Source organism: Acinonyx jubatus, chromosome B4 (assembly GCF_027475565.1).
Source record: "Acinonyx jubatus isolate Ajub_Pintada_27869175 chromosome B4, VMU_Ajub_asm_v1.0, whole genome shotgun sequence".
Classification (NCBI taxonomy): Eukaryota; Metazoa; Chordata; class Mammalia; order Carnivora; family Felidae; genus Acinonyx; species Acinonyx jubatus.
Window position 1 is genome coordinate 28,499,523 of NC_069387.1, and position 23,578 is coordinate 28,523,100.

At 38.8% G+C, this 23,578-nt stretch overlaps 1 non-coding gene and 1 pseudogene across 1 annotated transcript; one reads left to right on the forward strand and one right to left on the reverse strand.

Annotated features, from left to right (window-relative positions):
- Positions 1-893: 893 nt before the first annotated feature.
- LOC128316317 (60S ribosomal protein L34-like) lies at positions 894-12,732 on the forward strand (annotated as a pseudogene).
- Positions 12,733-20,387: 7,655 nt separating this feature from the next.
- On the reverse strand, positions 20,388-20,493 carry LOC113603767 (U6 spliceosomal RNA). Its single transcript, XR_003425454.1, has one exon. It is a non-coding gene; the product is annotated as a U6 spliceosomal RNA (small nuclear RNA).
- Between the last annotated feature and the right edge of the window lie 3,085 nt (positions 20,494-23,578).

Here is a 23,578-nt window from a genome sequence, read left to right on the forward strand (position 1 = left end):
CTCCAACAAGTTCTGAAGGTGTTTTTGATAATTACGTAACACCAGGAACGGCACAACCTTTGCTATAATTTCTGTAAGATATAACTATATGCAGATAGTGTGTTCAATGTAGAATCCAAAACAAAGTTGATTTGGTTATTTTGGGAGATCAGTGTCTCAAAGTGAGCCTAAAATATGCTCCCATCTACTTGTAGGCTACAGGTTATTTTTTTTAATTGAGGTAAAATTGGCATATAACATTATACTAGGTTGGGGTGTACAACGTAATAATTTAATATTTGTGTACACTACAAAGTGATCACCACAATAAATCTAGTTTCCATCCATCAGCATACAATTGACCCCCTTTACCCATTTCACCCACTTCCCAACTCTCTCTTCTTAGATAACCACCAAGTCCCATATATAAATGAAATCACATGACTTTCTTTGTCTGACTTATTTCAGTTGACATAATACCCTCATGGTCCATACATGTTGTTGCAAATGACAAGATTTCCTTCTTTTTTATGATTGCGTGTAGTCCATTGTGTACACACACACACACACACACACACACACTGGACTACTATCCATTGTATAGATGAAAAACTCATATATATATTATGTGTATATAATATATATTCATAAACATGTATAAATGTAAATAAATTTACACATAAATATATATAATAGAATATACAGAATATATTTATTTATAAATAAATTTTTATATAATTTGTAAACTTACATATAAATAAACAAATAATATAAAAATATTTTTAGCTACATCTAAAAAATAATATATATATTATGTTTATATATATATATATATTACATCTTCCCTACCCATTCACCCATCAATGTACATTGAAATTATTTACATTGGCTATTGCAAATAATGCTGCAGTGAACTTAGGGGTGCATAAATCTCTCCAAATTAGTGTTTTCATTTTCTTCAGATACTCAAAAGTGAAATAGGTAGATCATATGTTAGCTCTGTTATTAATTTTTTTAGGAACATGTGAAATGTTTTCCATAGTGGTTGCACCAATTTACATTCCCACCAACAGTGCACAAGGGTTCCCTTTTTTCCACATCTTTGCCAACACTTGTTATTTATTGCTTTCTTGATAATAGCCATTCTGACAGTTGTGAGGTGATACCTCCTTGTGGTTTTGACTTGCATTTCCCTGATGATTAGTGATATTGAATATCACTATGTGCTTGCTGGCCATCTGTATATCTTCTTTCAAAAAATGTCTAGTTAAAACCTATCCCATTTTTAAGTTGGATTTTTTTTTTTTGCTATTGAGTTGTTTGAGTTCTTTATATGTGTTGGATATTAACCCCTTATCAGATGTATGATTTGCAAATATTTTCTACCATTCAGTAGTTTGCCTTTTCATTTTGTTGATGGTTTCCTTTGGTGTACAGAGCTTTTTAGTTTCTTTTTAGTTTTTTGTTTTAAGTAGGTTTAACGCCCAGCACAGAGCCCAGTGCAGGGCTTGAGCTCACTACCCTGAGATCAAGACCTGAGCTGAGATCAAGAGTTGGACACTTAACTGACTGAGCCACCCAGGTGCTCCTGACACTTTTTATAGTTCCAATTGTTTATTTTTGCTTTTGTTGTCTTTGCTTATGGGGTCAGATCCAAGAAGTTAACACCAAGACCAATGTCAAAGAGCTTGCTACCTATTTTTTCTTCTAGGAGTTCTATGATTTCAGGTCTTACATTGAAGTCTTTGATCCATTTTGAGTTAACCTTTGTATATGGCATATCATTCTTTTGCATGTGGCTGTCCAATTTCCCTAACATGATTTCTTGATTATCTTATCCCCACTGTATATTCTTGGCTCCTTTATGGTAAGTTAACTTATGATATATGTGTGGGTTTTTTCTGGCTTTCTACTCTGTTCTATTGATCTATATGTCTGTTTTTATGCCAATACAATACTGTTTTGGTTACTGTAGCTTTGTGGTATACTTTGAAATCAGGGAGCATGATACCTTCAGCTTTATTCTTCTTTCTCAAGATTGCTTTGGCTATTCAGGGTTACTTGTGTTCCATACAAATTTTAGAATTATTCTAGTTCTAGTTCCAATAGCAAAATGCTATTGGAATTTTAGTAGAGATTTTATGGAATCCATAGATTGCTTTGGGTAGTATGGACATTTTAAGAATGTTAATTCTTCCAACCCATAAGTGTCGAATATCTTTACATTTTTTGTCTTCTTCAATTTCTTTCATCAGTGTCTTAATAGTTTTCAGTATACAAGTCTTTCACTTCTTTGGTTAAATTTATTCCTAGGTATTTAATTCTTTTTGATACAATTATAAATGGGTTTGTTTTCTTAATTTCTCTTTCTGCTAATTTGTTATTAGTGTATCGAAATGCAGCACATTTTTGTATATTTATTTGTTTCCTGCAACTTTATTGAATTCATTTATTAGTTCTAACAGTTTTTTTTGGTGGAGTCTTTAGGGTTTTCTATGCATATAGTATTATGTCATATGCATATAGTGACAATTTTACTTCTTTCTTTCCAATTTGGATGCCTTTTTTTTTTCTTTCTCTTGCCTAATTGCTATGACTAGGATGTCCAATACCGTCTGAATAAACGTGACAAGAGTGAGCACCCTTGTCTTATTCTTGGTCTTGGAAAGCTTTCAGCTTCTTATCATTGCTTATGATGTTAGTTGTGGGCCTGTCATATATGGCCTCTATCATGTTGAGGTGCATTCCTTGTAAACCCACTTTGCTGGGAATCTTTATCATAAATGGATGTTGAAGTTTGTCAAATGTTTTTTCTGTATCTATTGAGATGATCATTTGATTTTTATCCTTCATTTTGTTAATGCGATGTACCATGTTGATTGATTTGTGGATATTGATCAATCCTTGCATCCCTGGAATAAATCCTACTAGATCATGGTGTATAATCCTTTTAATGTATTATTGGATTAAGTTTACTACTATTTTGTTAAGATTTTTTTCATCTGTGCTCATCAGGGATATTGACCTGTACTTCTTTGTAGTGGTGGCCTTGTCTGGTTTTGGTATCAAGGTAATTAAAATGGCCCTATAAAATGAGTATGGAAGCCTTCATTCCTCTTCAATTTTTGGTAGAGTTTGAGAAGGACAGGTATTAAATCTCCTTTGAATGTTTGATAGAATTCACCAGTGAAGCCATCTGGTCCTGGACTTCTGTTTGTTGGGAGGTTTTTGATTACTGATTCAATCTCTGTACTAGTAATTCGTCTATTCAGTCTTGGAATATTGTATGTTTCTACAAATTTATCCATTTCTTCTTTGTTATTGAGTTTGCTGGCATATAATTGTGCATAGTAGTCTCTTATGATCTTTTGTATTTCTGTGATGTCAACTATTACTTCTCTTTAATTTCTCCTTGTGTTTATTTGAACTTGTCTCTTTTTTTCTTGGTGAATCTAGCTAAAGGTTTGTCAGTTATGTTTATCTTTTCAAAGAACCAGCTCTTAGTTTCATTAATCTTTTCTATTGTTTTTTTAGTCTCTATTTCATTTATTTCTGCTCATATCTTTATTATGTCTTTCCTTCTCCTAATGTTGGGCTCCATTTGTTCTTCATTTTCTAGTTCCTTTGAGTGTAAGGTTAAATTGTTTATTTGATATTTTTCTCATTTCCTGAGCAATGTCTGTATCACTATGAACTTTCCTCTTAGGACTGCTTTTGCTAAATCTTACAGGTTTTGGATTGTTGTATTTCCATTTTCATTTGTCTCAAGGTTTTTTTTTAAATTTCTCCTTTGATTTCTTCATTGACTCATTGGCTGTCCAGTGGTGTGTTGTTTAATCTCCACATTTTGTGATTTTGTTTAGTTTTCTTCTTGTAATTGATTCCTGGTTTCACACTCTTGTGGTCAGGGAAGATATTTGATATAATGTCAGTCTTCTTAAGTTTATTGAGGTTTGTTTTATGGCCTCACATATGATCTATTTCAGAGAATATTTCACATGCACTTGAGAAGAATGTGTATTCTGCTGCTTTTGGATAAAATGTTCTGTATATATGTATTAAATCCATCTGGTCTAATGTGTCTTTTAAGATTGATGTTTCCTTATTGAATTTATGTCTGGGTAGTCTATCCCAGTAATGAAGGTGAGGTATTAAAGTCCTCTACTATTGTATTGGTGTATTCTCCCTTTAGATCTGTTAATATTTGCTCTCTATATTTAGTGCTCCTATGTTGGGTACACACATATTTATAAATGTTGTATTTCCTTGCTACATTGATTCCTTTATGATTATGTAATACCCTTCCTTGTATTGTATTACAGTCTTTGTTTTAAGGTCTATTTTTTCTGATATAAGTGTAGCTACACCAGCTTTCTTGCATGATATATCTTTTTCCATCCTTTTATTTTCAGTTTGTGTGTGTGTCCTTGGATCTGAAGTGACTCTCTTTAAAAAAAAAAAAAAGACAGGGGCTCCTGGGTGGCTCAGTCAGTTGAGTGTCTGACTTCAGCTCAGGTCATGATCTCGCAGTTCATGAGTTTGAGCCCCACATAGGGCTCTCTGCTGTCAGCACAGAGCCCACATTGGACCCTCTGCCCACCCCCTGGCGCTCCTACGCTTGCATTCTCTCTCTCTCTCTCCCTTGAAAATAAATAAAAACATTTAAAAAAAAGGCATTAAAAAAATAAAAGTAAGGTATGCAAATATATACAGACCTGTAGAATAATCATCATCATCATCATCATCATCAACCGTGTTGCAAAAATCAGCTTCAGATTGGTATATAAATTCCTTTTTGGGAGGTACCAGCAAGCTGTGGTGAGACCAAGGAAGGGCTCAAAGATGGTGTTTCCCTGCTATGTTCCCTCAAAGTGCCTCTGTAACCTCTAAAGTGGGGCAAAGTTGAAGGCTATCCCTCTGATTGAAGCTCCAGGACAAGTAGATGGGCCTTTTTCTCAGGTACACTGAGAGTACATTTCAGTTTGCTATCTGTGCAGTGCCCTGGGTGCTATAGCCTGCCCAGAACTAACTTTCCAATTGTTATAGTCTTTTGGGACTCAGAAACACAAGTTACTCAGGCTGCCAGGGCCAGACCATCAAGAGACACTCCCTGTTTAGATTGCACTCACACACAGGCTTGGGGAAAGCTGCATGAGTGTGCCGAGGGCCATACATGTCCACAGGTTTAGGGAGATGTGGGAATGCTGGGCGTGCAGCTCGTTGGTGGCTTTAGTGAGGCTGTGTCCACACATATTTGCCTGTACTAGCAAAATAGAGGGAGAGTGCAAAAATGGCACTAGCTGGTGCCTCCATCCCCAAAGAATGTCTCAACTCATCCCTGGCCCCTCTGGCAGATGCTTTAAGGTTAGCAAATGAGTGTCCTTCACATGTAATCCAGTCACCTCTCAAATTTCTATCTTTGTGCTGGTTCCTGGGATGAGTAAGTCTGCATGTGAACCCCTCATAGGAAATATCTCAGATTCCCACAGCCCCCCAGTTTCCCCGGATATAAGCCTCTTTGATTTTCAGAGTCAATGTTTTGGGGGTCTTATCTCTCTGGTGCAGATCCTTAGGGTTGGAGTGCTTGATATGGGGCATAAACCTCTCACTTCTCAGGGAGAGACTCCAGACCTGTGAGATCCCTCCCTATTGTGTATGGGTTGCTGCATGTTGTGTGGGGAATGAAGTTTTTGGTGAGATTGTATTTCTGCCTCTCCTTCCTTTCTCAGTGTGGCCCCTTTATCCTTCATTATGGAGAGAGCTGTTCAGCTAGGTTTCTGTTCTCTTTTAGAGGGAATTATCCCTTTTGTAGCTATAGATTTGGTATCTGTGGGGGAAGTTGAGTTCAGTCATGGTCTTCCTTGGCCACCATCTTCAGGCTCCAGGTTTTCTCTTACAGGACTGGAAGCAGGGCCCTTTACTTGGAATTCATTGGAATTCAGTGAATACCTGGAATTCACTGTTTGTTACCAGTTAACTCATTGTATGGTACAAATTCATTCATCCTAAGCAATTCTCACTCATGTGCATAGAAAATTCCATTTTCACACATTACATTTGGTTGAGTTTTTTTTCCTCTTCCTTATTTAACTTTCCACTATTATAGAGAACTGTTTTAATGCTATTTAATTTTTATTGTTCTTATTCAGTCCTTTGAGCTTTATAAGGAAAATTGTATGAATATACACATGTACATACAAACATCCCTTCTCATTTCCTACAGTGCTAAAAAAATCAACTAAGTTTGAAGATCTAATTGGCTTTTTTCAATGATTCATGAATCCCATTTAGCAAATAGAAAGGACCTCCAAGGAGCTCTACAATATGGAAGGCTTTTATAGGCAGAAGGGGGAAAAGAATGGATTGTTTCAAGCAAAGTCAAAGTCACTAGGATTACCTCACTAGTGCTGATTAGGACATTTCAGACTGACTGGTTAAGATTACATCCTAGGAGGGGCTGAAACTGCACTTAGTTTAGGTATTTACCTCTCTTGGCTTGCTGATGTGGGGTTTAGCACAAGTGGCTCCATTTTGGAAATCCTAATGTTTCTTTTTTAACATACCCAAAGTTATTGATTCCAAGGAACTGAAGTAGTGCTTGTGATGATAGATGCTCTTTGGAGAGCATATAACCAGTCTGTAGGATCTGGAGAGGAAACAAAACTGATGCTCCCATCTTCTCTTCCAGAGTAGAGAACTTTGACATCCCAGGCCCTTGAGTGGGTTAGATTGCCCTGGAGCAGTTTCAAAGCTAATCTCATGCCATTACGTGGAAATAGAGGGATTCTGTGCACCACCAGCTTGATTTTGCATTGGAAAGCCAGAGTTTTTATTCTATATCCAGATAATTCCATCAAGAAATGGTTATTATATATGATTATTAGCCTACTTAAAGTAGAAAAGACTTTTATGCATAACAGCAAAGAAAGAAACCATAAAGGGGAAGACAGGTGGATTTTGCTACAAAAAAGGGTACATATTTACAAGTAAAAAAAATACCGTAAATAAAACTAAAAGGCAAATAAAAATATTGGAAGGTATTTGCAAACTATATGACAAAGGATGACAGAGGATTAGGGCTAATGTTTTTAAGACATGGAGAGTTCTTTCCAACTTCTATAAATAAAATTAGGTTTCTGTTTTTTCCCTTTTAGGGATAGTATCTAGAGGCATTCAAATGGTCCCGCATTTGACATACCATTGTAGGCGATTTTACAAATACAACCTCTAGCAAAACTAGGCTGCCCTGAGCCCCTGGTATTAGAATTGTTTCTCTTTAAAACAAGAAGAGTGGGGACAGTACACAAAATCCACATGTGGCATGTGCCCAGGCCAACTTCAAGGGGTTTGTGCAATGAGATCTGAAGTTTTTATGAGACTGTCTAAAACCAAAAAAAACATGTCCTCCAGGCCTGTGGCGCTTCCGTGGTTGCTAAATGTCTCCAGGACAGGATCAAGAGTGCTTTTCTGATCGAGGAGCAGAAAATCATTATGAAAGTGTTGAAGGCACAAACACAGAATCAGAAAGCTAAATTAAAAAATGGACCTTTTCTGGGGCTCCTGGGTGGCTCAGTCGGTTAAGCAAACAACTTCAGCTCAGGTCATGATCTCATGGTTGGTGAGTTCAAACCCCATGTCAGGCTCTGTGCTAACAGCTCAAAGCCTGGAGCCTGCTTCAGATTCTGTCTCCATCTCTCTCTGCCCCTTCCTGCTTCTGCTTTGTCTCTCTGTCAAATATAAATAAAACATTAAAAAAATTTTAAAAATAATAAAAAATGGACCTTTTCTAACTAATAAAAAAAGCAAAAGACTCCTAAAAAATTAAGTTTCCATTACTACTTCATGGAAAGTGGATGGGCATATTTTCACCAAGTTTGGAATGATTTCAGGGTGATTTGACCTAAAATATAGCTCATGTATTGTACAAGGAATCCATTTGGGGAAAGACCGAGGGAGATGGGTAGTCCTACTTTAGAACAGCTGAACCTGAGGTTCAAAGCAAGGCATTGGCAGTTCCTACTGCATCAGACATACTAGTGAAAGTATTAATGGTGTCAATACTAGCTAAAGCATAGAGTGTTATGAGATTGAGATAACCCACATAAAGTGCTAAACTCAATGCCTGGCACATTCCCTTATTTATTCTACTCTGAAAATTTTTATCACGTGACTGCTGTGTCCCAAGCACTCTGTTAGGTGCTGGGGATACAGCAATAAACAAAACAGACATAATCTTTAGCTTCTTGGGGCTTACATTTGACTGACACATAGTAAAACATCATAAATCATAGGTAGCATTATCATATAATACAAAACATGCAAAATGTAAAAACCAAGGTACCTTTTTTCCTACCAGGTAGATTTACAAAGGTTCTCTAATAAAGGTAATACCTAGCAGGTATTCCATCTAGGCCCTTCCCGAGAGTGTGGGAAAATAGGCCCTTTAATTGATTTCTGGGGTTGTATAAAATTGGTGCTCTTAGGAGAGCAGCTCATAATATGTATCAAAGGCCTTTACTCCCTCAATGCCACTTCTCTTGATTTATTTATTATCCTAAGGAACTATTTGTGGATTATCCAACAACTGCTACATAAGAAGGAACTTAAGTTCAGAGCCTGAGCTATATGTAGATTTGCAGGCTGGTTCTGCTTCTGCTGGCTGTGTGACCTTCACATTAATTAGTGTCCCTCAGTGTCCATGTCATTTTAGGCACATTCTTTATAGCCTCTAAGCAGCATGTTCCTCATCTGGAAAATGGTGATAATAATAGGATTTACCACACAGGGCATTGTGGGGAGTAAACGAGGAAATGCACACGAAGCACCTTAGCATATTACCTGATATATGGTAAGCCTTCAACATACTTAAGCAAAAGAGAAAAAAAAAGAAGTGTATGTTCAGCTCAGCATTATTTACAATAGTAAAAGGTAAAGTAAAAATTGCCTAAGTGATTAAAATACAGAGAAGAAATACTATGCCAACACTGAAAACCAATTGAAAAGCAGATGAATAGTTTAATGACATGGAAAATAATCACAATGTGTTGGGAGAAAAAAGTTGGTTATAAACAGTACATTCAATATAATTCCAATTTTAGAAAAAAATATATAGAAAGAAAATACTATAGGGGTGCCTGGGTGGCTCAGTGGGTTGACATTCTGATTCCTGATTTCAGCTCAGGTCATGATCTCACAGTTCATGATAGAGCCTCACTTTGGGCTCTAGGCTGACCCCGAGGGGCCTGCTTGGGATTCTCTCTCTCTCTCTCTCTCTCTCTCCCTCTCTCTCTCTGCCCCTCCCCTGCTCACGCACACTTTCTCTCTCAAATAAACATTAAAAAACCAATACTATATATTCCCACAATGAACATGCATTATTTCATAATGTAAACAAGTCTTACACATTATTTATAGCAGATGTATAGAGGGTTTTGGATGCCCAACATCATCCTATTTCCTTATAACATCCCAGTTTTCTTATGGGAAATAGTATTTCTTCCTCAGTGAGGAATCTCAGCAGAAGGGGAAATTTTAGCTTGCCCATCTTACATCCACCTCTCTCTTACAGAAGCCAGGAGGACTTTGACCCAGGAGGCCACTAGATCTTTTGGAGGATAGTCTCCCTGTGGTGGTAGCACTGTAGGTGAGAAAGTGGGTGGGGCTGGGACTTCTTTGACCCCCGCCCTTTCCCAAGCCTGGAACTCCTCCCCCTAGTGTGTTCATGAGCCCCTATTAGTCTTCCAATAAATCCTTTTCTGCTTACATTAGCCAGAATGTGTTTCTGTTGTTTGCAACCAAGAACCCTTACTAATGAGTTATTGTTTATAACTGGAAAAGGAATAAAGCAAGCTGCACATTAATGTAACAGCAGCTGCAGGGCTATTCTTTGCAGGAATAGTCTAAACGCAGGTGAGTTTGATAGGGATAGGAAGAAATGCTAAATGACCTGGCTGTGGTCACAGGATGCCAAATATCTGGTTGGAAACTGGAAAAACGAATTTAAAAATTTAGATGTTCCCAAATACCCAATTGTTTGACATCATGTGACAGCTGATGATTATTATTCATGGATCTTTGTGATTTGGATTGACTTAGAATTTAGAGCACTATGAGTGAAATGTTCAACTTCACTGAACAAAGAACTTAACCATGGTGATATTAACCACATGCATGAGTAGGAATGAAAGCTATCCTGTACACTGCTTTAGGAAACCATAGGCCTTTAGCTAACACACTTTTAAAACCTGCCCCCAGAGAATGCGATGAATTACAGTTTTGTTGTTATACTTTAACAATAGCAAACACCTGCATATGTTCATCTGCATTTCATTTTGGTAGCATGACACCATCTGTTTTTAAAAGTTTTAAGCCACCTGCTATTAAAATGATTACTGCGCTTGACATGAGTAAGTTTGCTAGACAGTCACACATCCTCAGTCCTCATCTTTACAACATTTCAGGAATCTTGGCTTCTAAAATCTTTTGACTTGCCTCGATTACTTAGCCAGTTTTCTCCATCTCTCATGGAGAAAATACCCTCCAACTGTGAGTCAGACCCATGATCTGGACAAGTTTTAACACCTAGAGAACACAGCACATCTAGCTTTCTGGGAATAATTACTGTAAATACAATTTTAACTCAGTATGAAGTTTTCATAATTTGCAATCAGTGTCGTTAAAGGCAGTAGGAGAATTACATGTCACACAATTTTACTTTAAATCAATACTTCTTGGGGTGCCTGGTGGCTCAGTTGGTTGAGTGCCAACTCTTGATTTCAGCTCAGGTCATGATCTCACAGTGCCTGGGCTCGAGCCCCACATTGGGCTCTAGACTGTCAACTCAGATTCTCTCCCTCTCTCTCTGCCCCTCCCTTGATTGCATTCTCTCTCTCTCTCTCTCTCTCTCTCTCTTTCCCTCTCTTTCTGTCTAAATAAAAACTTTTAAAAAATCAATACTTCCCACATTTTAGTATATGTGCTGCCAAAGCGAGCACAATACTTCCCACATTTGAAATGTGCATATGAATTATTGAAGGATTGTGTTAAAATGCAGATACTGATTCAGTGGGTGTTCTCGTTATCTGTTGGACAGCAGATCATCCCAAATTAGTGGCTTAAAACAGCCATTAAGTGATTACTCATTTATTTTGCTCACAAACCTGCAATTTGAACAGGGCCTGGTAGGGAAAGCTTGTCCCCATACATGCTTAGATGGGAAAGTTGGATACTGAGGATAACTTAACAGCTGGGAACTGAAATCATCTGAATATTTACTCACACCGTCTAGTGGTTAATGCTGTCTGTTGAATGAGACCCTAGATGAGGCTCTTGACCAGAAACTCACATGTATCCCTTCCAAGTGTATGCGTGGCTCCCTTCAGCATAGTGGCTGGGTTTCACCAAGTGGCCCAAGAAAGCAAGGTGGAAGTGCATGGCATTTTTATGATGTAATCTCAGAAGTCACCTAGTGTCACTTCTACCATAATCTATTGGTTGAGTCAGTCCAAAAGGTATTCCCATTTTTAAGGGGAAGAGACTTTGCCCCCATCACTTGATGGGAGAAGGGTCAACTTCACAACATGTGGAATGGAACATATTGTACGGCTATATTTGGAAAACATCATCTGCACAGTAGGTCTGGTGGGGCCTGAGACTCTTCATTTCTAACTTCCAGGAAATACCAGAGCTTTTATGAATATTCTTAAAAGATGCCATGTAACTTTTTCTTATTTTGTTTTCATCTTTTTCTTACAACATTCTTTTAGCCTAATCTCATGTACTCTTCTTTCTGCATACTTCCTGTAAAGAAGGAAGAATTCCTTCATAAAGCATTGGTTAGATAGACCTCATATGTAGAATTTTGTACCACATATTTCTTAAAGGGTACTTGACATTGTATTATACTGTATTTTATTTAATGTTTATGGAAATAAATATTTATTATTGAAAGTCACAATCTGTTTTTCTTAAGGGCAAAATTTGTGAATTTTAAAGCTAGTTAGTTTTAAATTAATTTGTCTTTATGACATCAATTTTTTAAATCCTGGGGAAATAATTTAATATAGTCTCAAGTCATGTAGAACCATGAGCCATCCCTGTAAGGTGATAAGATAACTTTACGGGATGCCTCTCTTAAAGAATCACTGAGGTGCATTCATTGAACTAGTGACTATTGAGTACAGTTCTAGGTTCAAGGGATTGAAGATGAACAATGTTCCCGCTCCTGTGAAGCTGACTTTCTGGAGGGTAGGATTGGGAAGAACAAACTATCAACATTAAATAAATAAATCATCACTTCTCAAAGTGTGGTCCATGGACTTTTGAGAATCCCCAAGACCCTTTCAGGTGTCTGTAAGATCAGTATTACACTTGGGTGAAATATCCACCCAAAGTACAAATGAACAATGTGTTTTAATATAATGGAATGCAGAGAGTTTATTGATGCGGTTTCAGATTCCATGTTGCAGTTAACCTTTCAGAAACTAATACTTGTCAAGTTTTGGTGCAGTATCAAAGAAGAATATCCGGTTATCTGAAAATGCTATGTCTGCTTTTTCCAATTGCACATCTGCAGCCAGATTATCTTCATGAACTTAAACCAAAATGAGATACTGCAACAGGGACACCTGTTAAGCTTCCGACTTCAGTTAAGCTTCCGACTTAGGCTCAGGTCACGATCTCACAGTCTGTGGGTTCAAGCCCCACATTGGGCTCTGTGCCGACAGCTCAGAGCCTGGAGCCTGCTTCGGATTCTGTGTCCTCCCAGCATCCTCGGATGCTGCCCCTCCCCTGCTCATGCTCTGTCTCTCTCTGTCTCAAAATAAAAGCATTAAAAAAAATTTTTTTTAAATAATAAAAAAGTAAGATACTGCAACAGATTGAATGCAGAAGCAGATATGAGAATTGAGCTTTCTGGTAAGAGAACTGCTAAAGTGTAAAGCAATACCACTCTTCTGTCTTAATTTTTTTGTTCTGGAAAATATATTTTGTTTTCATATAAAATATGCTATTTATGTTTGCATACAATGAGTGTTTGCTGATGTTTAAAATCAATTAATAAATAGTTAAATGTTTTTTCACTTTTAATTTCTAATATGATGAATATGGAGAGATGTAAGCCATATGAAGAAAAGCTTTTTGAAATACTCAGTAAAGGCAAAAGTCTCCCGGGGGTGTTAACTCCCACATTTCCATGTTGCCTCACCTGTCCTCTTGTGTGGCCACTTAGGATGTCAGAGCCCATGCCCTGCCATGTGGTGTCATCCAAGGGCAGAAGTAGCAGGAGCAGGTAAACTCTGGGCAAGTGTTTGACCTGTTTATGTAGAGGCAGCAAGAGGATACAGCCTTGCTCTCCCAGGCCCAGGGATTGGGCCCATGTGTTGGGCCCAGATGGTAGAACCATGTGCTGAGGTGAAGAGGAAGCTGAGGGTCTGAGAGGAGGCTGGTGCAGAGGGAACTCAGAAGGCGTACATCCATGTGTCCCATGTAAGTATATTGTGGCTGCCTTTTCATGGCAGTACGTATAGGTCTACTCCTTCTTTAAAACAGACGTAGGACTTTATATTATTAAGGATGGATGATAAATTTTTAAACTAGTTCCCACTGTCAGGCATTTGGGTTGTTTCCAACTTTTGCTTTATAAATGATGCCAAAATGACCAGCCAATAAAATAAACATTGAAAAGATGAACAAGACGATTGCAGTGGTGATTAGCACCTTGTAGACAGTCACCAGAATAGAAGTCTCATAAGGGTAGGGATTTTGGTGTTTTGTCCACCCTATACCCCCAGCAGTTAGAATAGGGCCTGTCATATAGTAGATGCTTAAGAAACATTTGTGAAATGTCTGATACAAGTGATTGGGAGCAGCACTCAGGAAATACCTATATTTAAGCTCAGACCTGAGTGAGGGGGAGAGAGCCAGCCTTGGGAAGGGTCGCGGTTTCTAGGGGTTTCCAGGCAGAGGGAAGAGGCTGTGCAAAGGCTGAGAGGTGGAAACGCCTTGGCATGTTTGAAAAACAGGAAGGGGGGCATCTGGGCGGTTCAGTCGGTTAAGCTTCTGACTGTGGCTCAGGTCATGATCTCATGGTCCGAGTTCGAGCCCGGGGTCGGGCTCTGTGCTGACAGCTCAGAGCCTGGAGCCTGCTTCGGATTCTGTGTCTCCTTCTCTCTCTGCCCCTCCCCCACTTGTGCTCTGCCTCTCTCTGTCTCTCAAAAATAAATAAACATTGATAATAATAATAATAATAATAATAAACCAGAAAGTTCATGGGCTGGAGGACAGTGAGCAAGGGGAGAGTGTAGGAGAGGAGGTTGGAGAAGAGGATGGGGCCAGATCCACAAGGCCTTCTCAGCACTCATAACAAGGAGTTTCACTTTTACAAGATAGCTGAAAGGCATTGTGGTTTTACCAGGAAAATGACATGACCTGGTTTATGTTTTTAAAAGATTACCCTGACCACCTCATACTTATTAGGAATTTATAAATATATAACAAGTATTGGTGAAAATGTGGAGAAATTGAGACCCTTGTGCGCTGTCAGTGCGAATGTAAAATGGTACAGACACTATGGAAAACAGTATGACTGTTCCTCAAAAAGTTAAAAATAGAATTACAGTAGGATCCAGCAATTCCACTCCTGGGTGTCTGCCCCAAAATATTGAAAGCAGGGACTTGAACACCTATTTGTAGGCCCATGTTCATAATAGCATTATTTACAATAACCAAAAGGTGGAAATAACCCAATTGCCCATCACCAGGATGGATAAACTAAATATACGTGCATAAATGGAATATTCTTCAGCTTTGAAAAAGAAGGAAATTCTGACACATGTTACAGCGTGGATGAACCTGGAAGACATTACGCTAAGTGACATAAGTTAGGTATAAATGGACAAATGCTGTGCGATTCCACTTATGCGAGGTACTCAGAGTCATGAAACTCTTAGAGACAGAAAGTGGAGTGGTGGCTGTCAGGGGCCAGGGGAAACGGGGAATGGAGGGTTGCTTAATGGGGACAGAGTTTCAGTTTTGCAAGATGAAGAGTTCTGTGGATAGGTGGTGGGGACAGTTGCACAACAGTGGAAGTGTACTTGATGCCTGTATGCTTAAAAATGGTTAAAATGGAAAAGTGCATGTTGTGCGTATTTAACCACAATTGGGAAACAGAAACAAACAACCAAACCTTGTTCTCGATGTGTTCTGGAGAGAAGTTTGTAGAGGGGCGTGGCTGGTTGTCCTCTCTTCTCCTGACAGAATCTATTTCCTCCTCTCTCCTTCCCAACACAGTGTGACTTAGTTTACATATCCACCCATTCTCCTAACAGCCCTAGGCCCTAACGATCTACCCCCTCCTACAGGGGTGGGCCTCCCTTCAGGGGAGAGCTTCCTAAAATGCAGCCGGAGTCCCTGGGGTTTCTGAGATCCTTTTCGAGGGTCTGTGAGTTTCTCCCGTTTCCAGCTACATATCTGAATGAGCCTGGATTCTTATTTATTTATTTTTAATGTTTATTTATTTTTGAGAGAAAGACAGAGAGAAAGAGAGAGAGAGAGACAGAGAGAGACAGAGAGTGCAAGTGGGGGGATGGGCAGAGGGAGACACAGAATTTGAGGCAGGCTCCAGGCTCTGAGCTGTCACCCAGGTGCCCCTGAATGAGCCTGGATTTTTAAAAAATACTTCTACTGAGGCGTCTGGGTGACTCAATCGGTTAAGAGTCTGACTTCAGTTCATCTCATGATCTCACAGTTTGTGAGTTGGAGCCCTACATCAGGCTTTCTGCTGTCAGCACAGAGCTTGCTTCAGATCCTCTGTCTCCCTCTCTCCTTTCTCCTCTCTGTCTCCCTCTCTCTCTCAAAAATAAATATACATTAAAAAAAAAAACACTACTACTAATAGATCCCAACAGATTGAATGAATACAAAAGCATGTATGAGAATCGAGCTGTCTTACACTAAACCAAATATTAAGGTGCTTTGCAAAGATGGAAAGCAAGGCCACTGTTCTCATCAAATATGTTTACTATATGGCTAAAAGCAACTACCATATGATCCAGAAATCCCTCTTCTGGGTATAACCCACCCACCCCCGGCCTCCCCCACACACAAAATGAAATTGTCATTTCAAAGAGATACCTGCACTCCCATGTTCATGCAGCATTATTCACAAAAGCCAAGATATGGAAACAACCTCAGTGTTTGTTGATAGATGAATTGATAAAGAAATGGTGATATGTACATACAATGGAATATTATTCAGCCTTAAAAAAGAAGGAAATCCTGCCACTTGTGACAACATGTATGAACTTGGAGGACACTATGCCAAGTGAAATAATCCAAACACAGAAGAAACAAAAACAAAACAAAACAAAAACAAACAACAACAACAAAAAACTCCTGCATGATCTCATTTGTATGTTGACTCTAAAAGAGGCAAATACATAGAAGCAGAGAGTAGAAAGGTGGTTTCCAGGGTCTAGAGGTAAGGGAAATGGGGAGATGTTGGCCAAAGAGCACAAGGTTGCAGGTACGTAGGATAAGTAAGTCTAGAGATCTAACATACAGCATGATGACTGCAGTTAATAATATTGTCTTGAATACTGGAAATTTGCTGAAAGAATAGATTTCAGGTGCTCTCATCACACACACAAATGGTAACTATGAGAGGACAAGTTTATTAATTAGCTTGATTGTAGTAATCATTTCACCACTTATATGTATGTCAAATCATCCTGTTGTACACCTTAAATACTTACAATTTTTATTTTAACAATGCTTTTGCTTTGGGGGTGCCTGGTTGGCTCAGTCGGTTAAGCATTTGGCTCTTGATTTTGGGCTCAGGTCATAGTCTCACAGTTCATGGGTCTAGGCTCTGTGTCGGGCTCTGTGCACGGCTCAGAGCCTGGAGTCTGCTTCAATTCTGTGTGTCCCTATCTCTCTGCCCCTCCCCTCTCATGCTCTGTCTTTCTCTCAAAAATGAACATTTAAAAAATGCTTTTGCTTTGGAAAATATAACTATGTTAACTTATATTAACATTTAATGGGTTTATTTTTAAATCTTTTTAATTTTTTGTTTGGGAGAGAGCGCGACCAGGGGAGATAAATTTTTTTGAGCATCTGGGTTGGTCCCAAGATAAAAAAGTTTGAGAACCACTGGCCTGAAGGAATGCCATTCTCTTTGCTGTGGATTGGTATGGGAATGTTCATGGACTCCAGAAATGTCCAATGAGACAAGAGAAAAGTCTACTGGGAAGCTTCTGGGAAAAGCTTTTCTACTCCTAAATGTGAGCCCCAGGAAGATATTCTCTTCTTCCCCTAGGGAAATGATGTTTCCAAATTTCATGATTACAGTGATTTGATGAACATCTTTCTATGTAAAATGTATTTGTTTGAGTCTTTTGGTGGAATAAATTCTTAGAACTGGAGGTGCTGGATATCAGCATATACACATTTAAAATTTTAATAAATATCAATTATTGAAAACTTGTCTTCCCAAAAGTTTTTACCAATAAAAATGTCTACCAATATTTATTTAATAAGCGCTTATGTAAAGCTTTCTACGTGCTAGGCAACTATTCTAAGGCTTTTACAAATATAAGCTCACTAATAGTATATGTAAGTGCCTGTTTCTCTACCTTTGCTAAATTATTTTTTTTAATGTTTATTTATTTATTTTGAGAGAGAAAGCACGAGCAGGGGAGGGACAGAGAGAAGGGGAGAGAGAATCCCATGCAGGCTGCATGCTGTCAGCGCAGAGCCTGACGTGGAGCTCGATTCCATGAACTGTGAGATCATGACCTGAGCTGAAACCAAGAGTTGGACACTTAACTGACTGAGCCACCCAGGTTCCCTGCTGAGTTATTTATTTTTTGTCTCTGATTATCTAATAAGCAGAAAATAATTTACTATTTCAGGTTTCATAACTTCGCAGCTTATGGTTAGTATGGTCAAACATTTAAAAAATATTGTCTTTAAACAGTCTACTTGTGTCCTTCATCCAGTTTCCTTTTAGGTTTCAGCTTTGTTTTACTTATTGATTTCTAAGAGCTCTGTGTATATTAGGGACATTAGCCCTTTAATATCATATATGGAACAAATAAGGTTGAATCACTTATTCACCATTCCAACATCTGAAAAGCTCTGAAGTTTTTAGTAAATTTGGTGCAAACTCATTTGATAACAAAATGTAACCTCTGCTGACATAAGACTACTTTTAGCCTTTGTAAATTCCACTTAATGTGAGTAGTGGTACATTTTGCTGAAGAAAAAAACTGATTATAAGAGACTGGTCTAGACCTCACTGGTGGTGGTATTTATATACTGTGTATTATTATCTTTTCTAAATTCGTGAAACTCAAAATTCCATAAAATATTTGTCCCCAAGGATTTCAACTAAGAGATTGTGGAGTTTATTTACACACATAATGCTTGGGGGATTTTTAGTGCCTGTGAGGTCTTCAAGTGTATATGGGCTGCATGCTGTTGACATATGAGTTAGAAATTTAAGGGAGAGCTTAGGGTTAGAGAAGCAGATTTTGGATTTATCGACATATAGATAATGGTTGCATTAGAATCATGAAAGCCCGTAACAGAAACCATGCATTGCCAGAAGAGCAATGGGAACATCAGTGTTTAAGGGATGGATCAAGAAATGTGGAGAAGAAAGCTTGAATTGGACGGAGCAGAGGGTGTGATCATTCTGGACCATGACCACTAGCAGTGGCCAAGGAAAGACACAGCACACTTTTCTGGCTTCCTAGTTCTCAGTGGAGTTATTGTCAGATGTCAGAGTGAACTTAGACTTTTGGAGCACGTGTGTGGAGGATGGGGTAGGAAGGGCTCACAGTTGCCTCTGCGTCCAGGCTCAGGGATCTGACCTCCACATTCCTGGTAACCAAGCATCTTTCCATCAGCCTTCTGGAGAAGGATTATACATGCTTCTTCTCCCATAAAAGTTCAAGGGTCTGCTGCAGTTTTCCAGTCCCATCAGCTCTCTGTTGAGCTCAATCCTCTAGCAAGTTACTCAGACCCCAAAATGAGCAAATTATTGCAATACTGGGTATAGGAAGAAGTTGGTCCTGGACACAGATACTGGGCCAGAGGAGACCAGAAAGGAGACCAGGCTTGTTCCTGTGTACTCTTTCAGATAGGCCACGTTGGGAACCTTGGCAGGAGCAGTTAGAAAACACTTGCTGGTGGACAGCCACTGTCAAAGATAGTACAGTTCGAAGACCTCTGGTCTGCCTCTAACCTGCCCACTGCAAAACAATCTGTAAACCATTTGCATCTGGTCTCCTTATTCTCTTTTCTCTCATTAGACAAAAATGAGAGAAAAATCTGTTTTTCCTTTTCAGTTGAATGTTCTCAGCCTTCAAATGTGTGCCTTTTGTTCATTCTAACTCGCCTACATCTGCATAAAACAAAAGTTCATTTTCAGAGCAGTGTGGAGGGGGACTGTGCACAATTCCAGTTATTGTATAGAAAAGCTGTGTGCCTAACTTTTTATTCAGCGAGAAAATAATATATCCAAGATGTTAATGTGGGTGTTTTCTGTAGCTCACACTGGTGATGTCTTGTCTATCTCTCCAGAAACAATGAGCATTTATTTGGGATTGCTTAGATTTAGTTACGCTACTTTATTTTTTATTTCAAATGGCTGTCAACTGTTAAGTGGGTGAAAAAATGAATTAATTTCTTGGATATTTTAAATAGTTGTCATAGGTTCTAATCTTAGCTTCAGTGGACACATTTGAAAGTTCGTAATGTTAACATTAATTCATTAAACTAATATGAAGAGCATTAAATAAATATTCTGGTATAGATCATGACACAAATAATTCTAGTCCTGAGCTAATATCCGTGTACATTTTTCTTTAGAAAGCACTTCTTGGGGCGCCTGGGTGGCGCAGTCGGTTGAGCGTCCGACTTCAGCCAGGTCACAATTTTGCGGTCCCAGAGTTCGAGCCCCGCGTCAGGCTCTGGGCTGATGGCTCAGAGCCTGGAGCCTGTTTCTGATTCTGTGTCTCCCTCTCTCTCTGCCCCTCCCCCGTTCATGCTCTGTCTCTCTCTGTCCCAAAAATAAATAAACGTTGAAAAAAAAAAAGAAAACAAAAAAGAAAGCACTTCTTTTCCAACACTACTGAATTGCACACTTAACAATTATTAAAATGGTAAATTTTATTTTATGTGCATTTTACCACAATTTAAAAAAATTCCCTTCTAAATTTTCAAACTTTAGAAACATTTATTTCATAAAGAAGTAATTTCAATAACTTTCCATTTCAGAGAACTTGTGGATTTGTTTTTGCACATCATCAGTGATTATAAAGGCTTAATTTAAAATGAACCCTTCAGATGTGAGATATATATATTTATCTTATATATATATTTGAACTCAGACAAACATTTTACTTAAAAATACGGAATGCTTCAAATTTGCATGTCATCTTTACACAGGGGTCATGTTCATCTTGTCTGTATTATTCCAATTTTTAGTATATGTGCTGCTGAAGCAGGCACCAGTTGCTATATTTATATCTCCAGGAAAGGTTAGTTGGCATCAAAGAATTATAGAGCAACAAGAGATCTAAGAGTCACCTTGCGGTTTTCAAATGACAGTTCTTTGTTCTACAAATGAACAAGTTAAAGTCTGTTAGGTCAAGAACCTGGGGCTAGCATCCAAAGCCATCTTCACAGCAGAGCTGTTGATGACAGAATACAGAGCTGAGCCCTGAAAAGTCAAATGTGCTCTAGAAAACTTGTTTCAAAAACAGTGGTTCCCCCCCAATCAAAATAAACAAAACTAAAAAGTGGTCCCCTGCCCCACCTCACCTCTTTCCCACTCTCCAGAAGCAGCCTTTTTCATTTTTTTCATCTCCAAATCCCTGCTACTTCTTGATTATTCATGGGTAAGCATCATCAGTTATCACTATGGAAGATGAAGAATGAACCCTTTTCATTACTACACACACACACACGCACACCCCTCCTACCACACACAAATACACCCCTCCTGCCCACCCCACACTCCCCACACGAGTGCACCCCCCACACACCCCACATACACAAACATACCCCACACCCCCACACACACATACACACCACACCCTTAACCCCTCTTCTTCTCAATAAGGTCATATCATGGGGGCGCCTGGGTGGCTCAGTCGGTTGGGCGTCCGACTTCAGCTCAGGTCACGATCTCACGGTCCACGAGTTCGAGCCCCGCGTCGGGCTCTGGGCTGATGGCTCAGAGCCTGGAGCCTGCTTCCGATTCTGTGTCTCCCTCTCTCTCTGCCCCTCCCCCGTTCATGCTGTGTCTCTCTCTGTCTCAGGAATAAATAAACGTTAAAAAAAAAATAAGGTCATATCATGAATTTAATAATTAATGTTTATGAATTTAATAATCAGTGTTTATATACTGTGACAATGAAATATGCCACTCGCAGCTGAGCCATGTTAAATATTATGGCAACTTTTCCTTTCTCACTTAGGGTTCCTTTTTGAATCAGTAATTTACCTTCTTTCATGGTTCTATGTACCAATCATTTGGTTAACCTTACTCTTCAGTTATATAAATTTCCTCTCCAAATCTTTAAACACATCAATTAATCTGTTTTATTTTGGAAACATATCTCTGGTAGCTTTCTAACTGGCCCTAATCTGGACTGGTTGCTCTTTCTGTGTCACCTTGATGATTCCCTTCTTTTGTTGAACCCTTCTTTTGCATGTCCCACACCTTCTTTCTTAGTTTAATCCCTCATTTTGGTTAGCAATAGTTTCCCAGTAAAGGGTTCTAAGAAGTAAAATTTTGAGAACTTGTGTGTCTGGAAACCTTTTACTTCCTTTATATGAATTGAGATCATTTTCCCTGAGAATTTTGACGGTAGTAATACATTTTCTTGTAATTTCCAGTGTTGGTTGATGCATTCAGATTCTCAGTCCTTTGTATGAAATCTGTTGTTTTTTTAAGGTCTTCTTTGTACTGAGATATCACAATGATGTACCTTAGTGTGGGTCTATTTTTACCCATTGTGCTGTACATTAGAAACTGATGACCTTTCGTTAAACTTTCTTGAATTATTTCATTGATTATTTCCTCTGTTCTATCTTTGTGGGATGCTTAATTATTCCCATGTGGGTCCTTTTGTTCTAGTCTTCTAATTTCTTTTTTCCCCCTATTTTCCAACATTTTTGGGTACTATTTTGGTAGCAGTTTCCTCAACTTCATCTTCTAACCCTTCTATTGAGTTTTTCACTTCTATTTTCTATTTTCTTTTTTAATTTTTTAAAAATGTTATTTATTTATTTATTTTTGAGACAGAGAGAGACAGAGCATGAGCAGGGGAGGGGCAGAGAGAGAGGGAGACACAGAATCTGAAGCAGGCTCCAGGCTCTGAGCTGTCAGCACAGAGACCAATGCGGGGCTCGAACTCATGGACTGTGAGATCATGACCTGAGCCGAAGTCGGACGTTTAACCAACTGGGCCACCCAGGCGCCCTGTTTGCTTTTTTTTAAACATTTTTATTTATTTTTGAGAGACAGAGCATGAGTGGAGGAGGGGCAGAAAGAGAGGGACACACAGAATCCCAAGCAGGCTCCAGGCTCTGAGCTGTCAGCACAGAGCCTAACATGGGGCTCGAACCCACAAACCGTGAGATCATGACCTTAACCGACTGAGCCACCCAGGTGCCCCTTCATTTCTATTTTCAAGATATTTTGTTTTCTGCATATTTCTTTTTTATGGTCCCTTGGTTTTTAATTTCTTTTTTAGTGGAGACAAACTTTTTTACTATTTTAAAACCTGAGAATATTAGTGGCATTTCTTTAAAATATTCTCTTCTCCCTTCATAGAGCCACTCTTTGTCATAATATTTATTTTTATTTTAATTAAATATAATTTATTGTCAAATTGGTTTCCATTCAACACCCAGTGCTCATGCCAACAGGTGCTCTCCTCAATGCCCATCACCCACTTTCCCCTCTCTCCCACCCTCCATCAACCCTCAGTTTGTTCTCAGTATTTGAGTCTCTTATAGTTTGCCTCCCTCCCTGTCATAATATATATTTTTTTTAATTCTGTTTGTTTTGATTCTTTCACCTTTTAAGGGCTTTCCTCAAATGTCTGATGATCCTTGACTGTACATATTTAAGATGGGGACACAAAGAAGCTGACTGGAAGCAATTGGTTCGTATGAATAGGATTTGCCTGCATTTCTGAAATTGCTTCCTTGGGTACCCCCAGTATCAGCTGTCAAATTTTTCACAGAGCAATCTTCTAATCTCCTGGATGGAGAGCCTAAGCCTGGCTGCCAGCATTCAGGTAGCCAAGTGAGGGAATAAAGTGCTGAGGTTCTAAATACTCACATTATAAACTTTCATATTACTCTCTGTATCAGTCATGGTCCAAGGGGATTAAGTATAAATGGGTACAGATAACTTTTATTTTTATTTTTTTCCAATATATGAAGTTTATTGTCAAATTGGTTTCCATACAAGACCAAGTGCTCATCCCAAAAGGTGCCCTCCTCAATACCCATCACCTGCCCTCCCCTCCCTCCCACCCCCCATCAACCCTCAGTTTGTTCTCAGTTTTTAAGAATCTCT